Below are 12,717 nucleotides of genomic sequence, written 5' to 3' on the forward strand. Positions count from 1 at the left end.
CTCCTCTCCCACATTCAGTACTCATTTTTACAGGAAAGAAAAGCTCACGTGTGCTAAGTCAAGCATTTTTAAAAAGAAAAGGGATTTTGAAAGATTCATTTCACAAATGCTATTTCCTTTGCAGTTGTTTCCCGCCCCACCCCCCTCCCCCATTCTTAAAGGCAGGTGCACCCAGACCCATGATGTTTATAGCATTCTCTCTCACCCAGTAACTCCCAAAGCAACCTGAAAAGATGCCAGACAATCTTCCCTGTATACCATGGTTTCTTTCAGGGTTTTTGAAACTGCATGAAAGAAAACATGATATGTGGGTTAGAGTCAGACTGAAACTAGGCCATCAGGCCCTCGTCTGGGGAAGCAGCATGTACTGGAGGACGGGGCGTGGAACTGCGTTCTGGCCCGCGCTGGTCTCTTGGGGCAGAGTTGGGCAAATGGCTTCACTTCTCTGGGTCTCAGATTTTCCCTCACAAAGTAGGAGGAATGGGGAGCACTAGATGGAAGCAGGCAGATAACTTCTGGAGCTGAGGCTGGCGTTCGCCCAGGGTTCCAGTCCCCACCCACGTGGGTAAGCTGAGCCTCTGAGGCGGTCTGCGATGGGATTCACATGAGCCACAACTCCCCTGTTCTCCCACCGATGTCCACCCACACTCTGGGAGCTTCTGGGGGCAGGAACAGCCTTATATCTCCCCCTACCCCAACAGCACCAGGCACGTCTCTGTTGTCTATAAGGTGTTGATCTATCACACCCACAGTCTAGCCCCTGTTGTAGGGGTAAGGATATCAGGGGTCCGATGCCTACCACACTGTGTCCTAGCAGCCTGGTTGCTCATCTGTCTTTCCAATTACTCTCATCTCCAGAAGCTAGCATGGTGCCTAGCTCTGGGTGCCGTTCAGTAAGTTTCACAAAGACCAAGAATGAGCTCCTACGCTTATGAAGTGCCTGCTGCATACCAGCCACCATCTCATTTAATACAACAATCCTAGGACATCAACTCTGTGATTGTTCCCATTTTCCAGATGAAAAGCCTGGTGCTTAAGAGGTTCACACTGTGCCTAATATGCACAGCTTTTGAGCAGAGCCAGGATGCAAATCAGGCCCATCAGTCTCTAGAGTGTGCATCTTCACCCCCACAGTGAAGGAATGAAGCTGCCTTGTTCCATTAAGGTGATGGAGGGAGGCTGGAGGAGCAGAGAGACCACAAGAAGCCAGGGGCCTGACAGGGAACTATGCCCTGGAAGCCTGACTCACCTCTGGACTTTCAAGTTACACAAGCAGGTAAATGCCTTTACCCTTTAAGCCATTTTTGACTGACTTTTGACGGTTTGCAACAAAAACACCAGCAAGCTGGATATGAGATTCCTCATCCACCACTACCCCCTCTGCTTACAAATTATTTACAAGTGTGCTTCTTTTCTGGAGAAAAATATTCTTTAAGAAATTTTCATTGGTATGTATCATATACTACTTGGAAATCAAACCATATCAGTAGATTAGTTTAATCATCAGTAGATGATTAAAAATGCATTCACATGCCTTTTTGTTTTTGTGATTTTTTTCATCTTTTAACTTGTGTTTATTTCATGCCCCTAAGAGTTGATGAAAGTCTCCCACTCTGTATGAAGACAGAGGTAACATTTATTTCTCAGTGGTGCATTCCAAGAATACCCTGTGTTTGCAAAGCCCTCTTACGCTCATTTCTGAGCTCATTTATTTATTTAAGAGCTGCACAATCCCAGCCTTGTCCTGTAGTGGAAAGAGAGTCCACCACATTCAGATAGCAATGACTGGTTTAGAAATCATTTGTCTTAGTCCAAGCCAAAGTCTCTTCTGCATCCTTGATTATGTCTAAATGATGCTCTTATCCTTAAACAGAACCCACTTTCTTAGTCCACCAGGAAGCACTTGATTTATTGACCGGCCCCAGGGAAGGGAGGAAGCAGCCATCCAAAGGGTAGTCACACAGCCAGGTGAGCTGCCACTGAACTGTGGCTCGGGAGAAAATGGATTTAAGTGCTGAACGGGTTGGTGTCATGCCAGCCTGCTCGCTAAGGAACTTGCTCAGTCCTGCCTGCGAAATTAGATGGGCAGGCAAGTAAGTATTCAGAACACTTCCAAAGAGGGACACAGGCAGCTGTCATTGTCCTGGCCATGGGAGACAGTCACAAGGGGACAGTGCCGACAGCGCGTGTGACCTGGAGAAGAGAGACCCAGGAGAGTGCAGGTGTTCATAGCAATCCAGCCCTCAAAGGTAGAGAGCCTGAGGCTCCTGGATCCATAAAGAACTGGTTTCCCTAATGAGTGGCTTAGGTGATTCATTTAAGGGACAAGTACAGCCAGTGAACAAGACGGCAGCACCAGATGTCTCAGGAAAGACAGATATCTTGATTGAGTCTCCATAGGAGAGATGACCACGCTGGCCCATCAGGTCCTGAGATGCCAGCACCCCAGCTATGTGGATTAAGGGGGTGCTCTCCCCAAGAGTTGGCCAGAGCTCTCAAAAGACAATTCCAGGCACAGATGCAAGATTACAATTTAATAGGACAGCTCTTAAAACTTCATTCGTTCACTGAGGCCTGCTATGCACCAGACATTATGTTAGTTCCAGGGATGTAATGAGACAGAGAGACAGAGAGAGAGAGAGAGAGTGTGTGTGTGTGTGTGTTGGGCAAGTTGCAAGCCTAATGACAATTTAAATATGCTAAACTAGCTCCTTATTCAAAGGCTTGTTATAATTCCTTTTCTAAAATGAAAGTGTTCTGATTTAAAGCTATCCCTCTATTTAATACTTAAACACTGGAGTGTTCAAGAAATAGGCCGACCTGAGGATTTGGGAAGCCTCAGAGTAACTGGATTCAGTTTTTGAGACTCCCTGAATGGGATTCTACAGATGCAGGACCAGGGCCCACACCATCCCCTGAGTGACAGGGCAGCCACAAGCATCCTCTGCTTCCCTAGCTCCAACATCACTTCCCGGTTTGTTCCATGTGAGTCTCTGCCCCTCACTGTGACATGCCCTGCAATGTCCATTTGAGGCCACAGGGTCCACCCACTCCTCTGTGGATGAAAGAGGGTGGGGATTCCTGGAGGAATTAGACAGGGTACCAGGCTTCTCCAGAGCTGCAGCTCACAAACACGAAACAAAACAGACCAGAGATCAGGTAGCAGAGGGAGTGAAGGAAGTGACATGAATGGCTGGAATCATTCCTAGTCTCTACTCCAAAGATTTAGATTTTCTGGTGGCCCCGAGTCTGTATTTTTAACTCCCAGGTGATTCTGATGCAGCAAGTCTTGGGAACCTGAGGCCTGAATGTCCCACAAGCCACACAAATTCAGAATACCTTAGCACTGTAATGGTAGTATATAAATCATTTATATCTTTAGCATCAAGGTTAAAAGACAAAACCATTAAAAATATAATAGTTACAGGATAATTTAGTTACAGTCCTGGATATACACATACTGATAGTATCGACCCAGATGTCAACATCTATGACATTAAAAATTCAAAACTGTAAAGGAGGTAGAATAAAAGTGTAGAATTATTTTATGCAATCAAAGTAAAGTTATTATCAACTTAAAATAGCTTATAATAACTATGAAATGTTTATGTAAATCTTATGGTAACCACAAAGCAAAAAACCTAGTGGCAGGTACCTGTAGTACTACAAAATCAGAAAGAGCTAAGGATAGCTTCAAGCCCAGCAGGTCACTACTAGAATGGACAACATAGGGAGATCATCTAATCACAAAAGAAGACAGCAAGAGAGGAAGAAAGGAACAAAAGAGCTACAAAACAATTAGAAAAAATGGCAAATTATCTGTAGCAAGTCATTACCTATCAATAATTACCTTGAATGTAATTGATTAAATTATCAAATAAAAAGATATAGAGTGGCCAAATGGATTTTTAAAAAAGATCCAACTATATGCTTCCTATAAAAGACTCACTTAACCTTTAAGAACATATATAGATTGAACATTAAAAAATGGAAAAATGTATTCCAACCAAATGGAAACCAAAAGAGAGTAGGGGTCGCTATATTTGCATCAGATGAAATAGACTTGAAGTCAAAAGCTGTAAAACAAGACAAAGAAAGTCATTATATAATGATAAAGGAATCAATTCAACAAGAAGATACAACAATTGTAAATATATATGCACCAAATATCAGAGCACCTAAATATATCAAGCAAATGTTAAGAGATCTGAAGAGGGAGATAGACAGCAATATATAGTAGGTGATTTAATATCCCACTTTCAACAATGGACAGATCATTTGGATGGAAAAACAATAAGGAAACGTTGGACTTGAACTACACTTTAGACCAAATGGACTTAACAGACATACACAGAACGTTGTATGCAACAGAAGAAGAATACATATTCCTCTCCAGAGCACATGGAGCATTCTGCAGAATAGATAATATGTTAGGCCACAAAACAAGCCTAACAAATTTAAGAAGAATAAAATCATATCAAATATTTTGTTTCAGCCACAATGGTATTAACCTAGAAATCAATAATAGGAGGAATTTTAGAAAATTTGCAAATATGTGGAAATTAAACAACATGCTCCTAAACAACCAATGGGTCAAATAAGAAATTAAAACAGAAATTTAAAAATATCTTGAGACAAACAAAAATATAAACTCAACATGCCAAAACGTATGGGATGCAGCAAAGGTGGTTGTAAGAGGAAAGTTTATGGCAAAAAATGCCTATATCAAAAGAGACTAAAAATCCTAAACAAACAAACTAATGTGATACCTCAAGGAACCAAAAACAAAGAAAAGAAAAACTAAGCCTTGAGTTAGCAGAAGGAAGGAAATAAAGATAACAGCAGAAATAAATGAAATAGAGACTAGAAAAATAGTAGAAAAGATCAATGGAAGTTAAAAGTTGTTTTTTGACAAGGTAAAAAAATGGACAAACCTTTAGCTAGACTGAAAAAGAAAGAGAGAAGTCTCAAAATAAAAATAAAAGAGGAGACATTATATGTGATACCACAGAAATACAAAGGACCATAAGAGACTATTATGAGCAATTATATGCCAATAAATTGCATAACCTAGAAGAAATGAATAAATTGCTAGACACATCCAACCTACCAACACTAAATCATGAAGAAACAGAAAATCTGAACAGGCCAATAATGAACAAGAAGATTGAATCACATATAAGAAGTCTCCCAAAAAATAAAAGCCCAGGACCTGATGGCTTCACTGCTGAATTCTACCAAACATTTAAAGAGGAACTGATACCAATCTGTCTCAAACTCTTCCAAAGAAATTGAAGAGGAGAGAAAACTGACAAACTTATTTTACAAGGCCAGCATCACCCTGATACCAAAGCCAGACAAGGACACTACAAGAAAAACAAAATTACAGGCCAATATCCCTGATGAATATAGATGCAAAAATCCTCAACAAAATACGGGTAAACTGAATTCAATAGCACATTAAAAGGATTGTTCACCATTAGTAACATAGTACTGCAAGTCCTAGCCAGAGCAATTAGGCAAGAGAAAGAAACAAAAGGTACTCAAATCAGAAATTAAGATATTAAATAGTCTCTGTTTGTAGGCAACATTCTCTTATATTTAGAAAGCCCTAAATACTCTATCAAAAAATGGTTCAAAGTAATAAATAGACCCCAGAGAAATACAAAAACTCCTCAGGGATTATTATGAATACCTCTATGCACACAAGCTAGAAAACCTAGAAGAAATGGATACATTCCTGGAAACAAGCAGTCTCCCAAGATTGAACCAGGAAGAAATTAAAATTCTAAACAGACCAACAATGAATTCTGAAATTGAATTCAGCAATAAAAAGCATACCAACCAAAAAAAGCACCGGACCAGATGGATTCACAGCTGAATTCTACCAGATGTACAAAGAAAAGCTAGTACCAATCCTACTGAAATGATTCCAAAAAATCAAGGAGGAGGGAGTCTTCCTCAACTCATTCTATGAAGCCAGCATCATTCTGATACCAAAGCCTGGTAGGGACACAACAAAGAAAGAAAACTTCAGACCAATATCGCTGATGAATAAAGATGCAGAAATTCTCAACAAAATACTAGCAAACTGAATCCAGCGGTGAATCAAAAAGTTAATTCACTATGATAAAGTAAGCTTTATTCCTGTGATGCCAGTTTGGTTTAACGTATGCAAATCAATAAATGTGATTCACCACATACACAAAATTAACAATAAAACCCAAATGATGATCTCAATAGTTGCAGAAAAGGCTTTTGATAAAATTCAACATCTCTTTCTGTTGGAAGCCCTCAACAAAGTAGGCATGAAAGGAACATACCTCAAAATAATAAGAGCCTCAAAATAAGAAGATGCTGGCTGTGACAAACCTACAGCCAACATCATACTGAATGGGCAAAAGCTGGAAGCATTCATCTTGAGAACTGGAACAAGATAAGGATGGCCACTCTTACCACTCCTGTTCAACATAGTACTGGGGCAGATACGCTGGAGCTGTGGCCAATTCTGCTGTTTCCGTGGTGGTATCTGCTTTTCTGTGGCCTTAAAATGATTGTTCTTTTAAGTTTGTATCTTATCCGGTGGAAATAAGAAAAAATCTAGCTTGCATAAATCTAGTATTGTTTACCTCTAATTCTGCATGCGGGCCTGGATATATTCATAAGCAAAAACTTGTAATCACCAACTTAGGAGTTGACAAGGCCCCGGGTGCCAGGCCTCTCTGGAGCTGCAGCTCGCGAACACTAAACAAAACAGACCAGAGATCAAGTAGCAGAAGGAGTGAGAGAAGAGACATGATTGGCTGGAATCATTCCTAGTCTCCTCCTAGAAGATCTAGAGTCTCTGATAGGCCCAGGAGTCTACGTTTTTAACTCCCAGCTGTTTCTGATGCAGCAAGGATTGGGAGCCTGTGGCCTGAATGACCCACAAGCCTGCATCCCATTTGGGTTTACATAAAGTGAGAAAGTCTGTGGATGGCCTCTGGGACAGAAAGGTGGAAAGAACCCCGTAAGGACCCAAGATCATCGAGTTTCAGTCCTGGCTCCACCCATACTGATAATACTGACCCCACTTGTCAACTCCTGTGACCTCAGTTTTCTTATCTTTGAAGTAAGAAAATTGGGCAAAATAATCTCTAATCCTTTCCTGCTATGGATTTATCTGACTCTTTGAGAGCTGAATTTCTTATTACAGGGTAAGCATATTTTTAAAGGAATTGGGATCAGTCCCCAGAGAGGAGTTGTGATATTTTTAGCATCGCCTCCTGATTCTGTTAAGGAATTAGCATCCGGCTCTCTCATCTTCCTTCCCTCCGTTAGGTCAGTGATCTCCGACCCAGGGGCTGATCTCTCCTTGCCCCAATTCTAAGAAATCTCTCTTCTTACTCTCTGCTCTTCTTGCCACTTGAAGCCTCAGAATCACAGTTTTCAAACCTGGCTGTATAATACAGTCTCCAGGGAGCTTTTATACATACTAATACCCCAGACAACTGAATCAAAATCTTGGGGGCAAGTCTTCAGCATCTGCATTTTTAAAGCCTGCCCATTGCTGGTGAGGTCCAAGAAGGTTGAAGCCACTGCGCTAGGATATCCCAGAGCTGGTCTGAATTCAGCAGGGGTGACTGAGTCTCTAGATGTGTCTTTCTCCAAGTAAAGGCAGTGAGAGGATAGGGTTGGATTTGCTGCATCGCCAGGTCTTTTCTGCTCAGACCTACATGCCAGCATTTTAGATACACCAGATCAATACTTACAGGAGCAAGCATCAAATATATGTAGAAGTAAAATGAAAAAGCCAGGACAAGTGGCACCACCACCTACGCCTTGTTGACCTAGGTCGAGTCTCTTGAGATTCCATTTTCTCATTTGCAACGTGAAGCTGGCATTTCCCTTTGACCTTACAGGGTTGTTAGGTGGATCATATAGGGTAATGTGTGTGAATTTGCTCTATAAACTTTAAATACAATGGGCTTAAACACCTTGTATGTAGACATTCACAAATTCAACAAATATGATGTCTATTATACCCAAATTAATGTATAGATTCAAGCAAAACCAATACCAATCAAAATCCCAGCAAGCTTTGTTTTAATTGAAAGTGACAAGTTGATTCTAAAATTTGCATGAAAATGCAAAGAACCTTAAATAGTAAAAACAGTTCTGAAAAAACTGCACAAACTTGAAAAACTCACATTACCTAATTATGAAGCAACAGTGCTCAAGATAGTGTAGTATCAGTGTAAATATAGGTATATAGTTCAATGAAATAGAATAGTGAATCCCAAAATAGACTCACATATTTATGACCATTTGATCTTTGACAAGGTTGTCAAGGCAATTTAATGCAGAAAAGACAATCTTTTCATAAATAGAACATAAACATAAATAAAAGAACTCCAGTAGTTTTATACATGAATTACTAGAAGAAAACATAGGAGAAAAATCTTAGTGACCTTGGCCTAAGCAATGATTTATTAAATAGGACACAAAAAGCAAGAATTGATAAATTAGAGTCCAACAAAATTTAAAACTTCTGTTCTTCCAAAAACAGTGCTAAAAAATTAAAAAGCAAGACATAGGCTGGGAGAAATTATTTCCAAAACATGTATCTGACAAAGGACTTGTATCCACAATATATGAAGAATACACACACCTAAATAAAAAGACAAAAGTCCCAACTTGAAAAAAAACGGGCGAAAGATTTAAACATATACTTTACCAACAAAGATATATGTATAGCAAATGAATACATGAAAAGATGCTCACCATCATTAATGTTAGATATCGCTGCACACCTACTAGGATAGCTAAGATTAAAAAGACTGTAGCAAGGATATGAAATGGCTGGAACTCCTCTGCATTGATGAGCAGAATGAAAAGCGTTTACTTACTTCAGCCGCAGCAATGGTGGGCGCCCCTCCCCCAAATCACAGCTGCCTTGCCCTTAGATTGCAGACTGCTGTGCTAGCAACCAGGGAGGCTCCGTGGGCATGGGACCCTCCCGGCCAGGTGTGGGATATAATCTCCTGGTGTGCCCGTTTGCTTTAAGCGCAGTACTGGGGTGGGAGTGACCCGATTTTCCAGGTGTTGTGTGTCTCAGTTCCCCTGGCTAGGAAAAGGGATTCCCTTCCCCCTTGCGCTTACCCAGGTGAGGCGATGCCTCGCCCTGCTTCAGCTCTCGCTGGTCGGGCTGCAGCAGCTGACCAGCACTGATTGGCCAGCACTCCCTAGTGAGATAAACCCAGTACCTCAGTTGAAAATGCAGAAATCACCTGTCTTCTGTGTGGCTCGTACTGGGAGCTGGAGACTGGAGCTGTTCCTATTCGGCCATCTTGCTCCACCCGAGTTGATGGGTGCAGCACACCAACATGGCACAAGTATACATATGTCACAAACCTGCACGTTATGCACATGTACCCTAGAACTTAAAGTATAATGATAATAAAAAAATAAATAAATAAATAAAAGATAAAAGGAATGAAAAAATAAAATCTCTTAATGGTAAAAAAAAAAAAGTATTATAATTTATTGACAGTGTGAAGGTATTATATACTAAAGAACTAGACAATATTCTCCAGCAATACATTAAATAAAAACTTGATTATAGTTCAAAAAAAAAAGAAAAATGTTAATGATCACTTGGTAGGGCAGTTTGACCACTTTCCTAAAGTTCAGCATACACGTACCATAGGATCCAGAAATTCCACTCTTACCACATGTCCACCCACTATGACTCACTTGAAAACTTCCTTATTAATTCTGCTCATAACAGCCAAAAAGTAGAAATAATTTAAATGTTAATCAACTGGTGAGCCTATAAACATAGTATGGTATATCCATGCAATGGAATATTCAAAGAAAGCTCAAAGAAAAAGTAATGGACTAGCAATACGTGCGTCAGCATGAATGAACTACCAAAACAATATACTGAATGAAAGAAGTCAGACACAAAGGCTGCATACTATTTGATCATTTATATGAAATTCTGCAGGCAAAACTACACTAATAGAAAGCAGATCAGAAGTTGTCAAGGGCCAGAGGGTGGGAGAAGGGGATTGAATACAGAGGGAACAGGGGAAATCTTTGGAGTGATGAAAATATTCTGTCGTGACTATAGTGATAGCACAGAACTATATTCATTTGTCAAAACCCACTGAATTGTTTAATCAAGAATGGTGAATTATGTATATAAATTATTAAAATTCAAGAAAACACAAAAGTTATTGAAGGCTTTTGTGTGCCAGGCACTGGGCTGGGAATGTCAAGAGAAATCAGACATGGCTGCTGCCCATAAGTGCTTGCAAAAACAAAAAAAGTGCAATAAAGCATTGCAAGTGCTGTGACAGAGATCCGTATACAGGATAGAGAAGCTGATTCTAACTAGAGGCAGCACAGCAGGCTAGGTGGTATTTGTGCCAGGTCTTAAAAGATAGGTAGCTATTTGCCAATCAACAAAGGAGAGAAAAGCGACTGTAGACAGCAAGAGCAGAACAAACCCTTGCAAGCTCAAAATAGCTTAATATATTCCAAGAAATGCAAATGGTTGGTTGAAGCATTAGGTTCCCGGAAGAGTGTGTCCAGAGATGAACATGAGGATGGTGGCAGGGTTTGAAGGATTGCATACCATGTACTAAGATGTTAAGGTGTTATCCTATAGATAAAGAGAAACTAAAAAAGTAAGTGGTAATATACATATTCAATTTGGGGTCTTATGAATATTACTCTGGAAGCAAAAAGGAAGGCAGATTAAAGGGTGGTGCCAGCTAGACTGAAAGCTGAGAGACCAGCTAGAAGACTATTGCAGTCATTCAGATAAGATAAACCATGATTTTGTTGTTTGGAGTAGAGTAATATAGAGGGGAGGTTTTTGAGAGCTATTAAAACAATAGATCTGGACAGAAGGGCTTGAGGGTGCTGCATGAGAATGATGAAGAGTCTAAGATGGCTCCTTGGATTCTGGCATGAGTGACTGGGTGGCCGGAGGTGACATTTGTCAAGATTGAGAATGCAAAGGAAGAGCACATTTGGGAGGGAAACATGAGTTCAGTCGGAGGCATGTTGAGTTTTCTATGGTCCATTCTAGTGGAATATCTAAAAGGAGATAAAATACCCAAAAATAAAATTCAGAAGAGAGATCTAGACTATATGTGTAGTTCAAAGTGATCCACACATAGATAGCATCAAAGTCAAGGAATGCATGAGATTTCCCAAAGCACACAGAGTAGCAAGGAGGGCATGTGTTATGAAAGGGATAAGCAGAGAATGGGAAACCTTAAAAGAAGCTGAGAAATAAGAGGAGCGATGTCAGCAAGATGGCTAGCTAGAGGTTCCTCGGGCTCACTCCCTAACAAGAAAGGACAAAGGTAATAACAACTAAGATTCAACTGGAGTGTCAAAGGGAGCATGGTGGAGTGCTGCAGGGGAGTGGAGAGGTGCCTGTGGGCATTTGGAAGCCCCAAAGGGCAGTATAGAAAAGGGAATGAGGCACCCTGACTCTACTGCTTCATCTCTTTTGCCTGGATTGGCCCAAAGTCAGGATGCACTTCCCCTTGCAGGGAAAAGGTAAGCAGAAGAACCCCACCAACCTCCATTGTCACCGCAAACACCTATAGTGTTTCTTCACTACAGAAGACACCTATAGTATTCTTCACTACAGAAGAATCCTATAGTCCTTGTAAGCCCTAAGCCCAGCTTGGGGAATGCCAGGAATTCCTGCAGCTGCAGTTCTCCAGGTTAGGAGCACAGGGTGTGTACTCCCAGCTCTCACCCGTCCACTCTGAGCCAAGCTGCTACAGCACAGCACTATCTTGATACTACAGCTACTTCTGGAGTGTGCCTGCTCTAAGGCCGGTAGCTACTGTACCTCCTGAGCCCTAGGGCTCCTTTTTCATTCCACCAAGCCCACCACATGGCTGACTGCAATGCTTCCACCCAAGCTGCGTGAAACATAGGCTAAGGATGATCTGTGACTCTAGTCCTGTACAACACGAAAACCAACTCCGAACACTGGCACTACTAATCAGAGGAACAGTCTAGTGGACCTATCCAGGACAGCTCCACCCTTTAGCCAGCCAAATGGCCACATGCCCTTGGCCAAGCAGGAGAGGCCTTCATGCCACTGAGGAGCTGACATGCTCGCAGGTTGGCTAAGTGGTTGCTTGTCGGTGTCCGGAGCCTGAGAAACAGCCTAGTGGGCCCACCCATGGTGGATGTGCCCCTAGACTGGCTGAGCATCTCTGTTCCCATGCCTGGGGCCTGATGTTCCTGGCAGATATGCTCCAGGCCAACTGAGCAGCCTTGTGCCCTGCCCCCGGTCAGAGAAACAGCCCAGTGATAGCACCCTGGCAGACATGGCCCTGAGCCTGCTAAGCATCTGCACACGTGTGCACCTAGCCAGAGTACCATCTTAGGCAACTAAATGTGGAGGCCTGGGAGTCTTAGATGCAAATAGAGTGTGATGAGTTTTGCTGATGTCTTGGAGGAGGAAGAACCAGAGACTCTATACACAGATCATGCCTGGAAGAGTCCTGCCTGGGAGGCTGAAGAGCAATTTCTTAGGACATTTACCACTTGGTGGAATTAGCAATTGCTTATGATTAGTTGGAGGACAAAGATTTTGCCTGCGGACTTTCTTTAAAGGGCAAACATTATTCCAATAGGTCTCTGAATATTTATTTATTCAACTGAAATGAGATAAAGAGTTGAGCACATCGGTTACTT

This window comes from Papio anubis, chromosome 15 (assembly GCF_008728515.1).
Source record: "Papio anubis isolate 15944 chromosome 15, Panubis1.0, whole genome shotgun sequence".
Classification (NCBI taxonomy): Eukaryota; Metazoa; Chordata; class Mammalia; order Primates; family Cercopithecidae; genus Papio; species Papio anubis.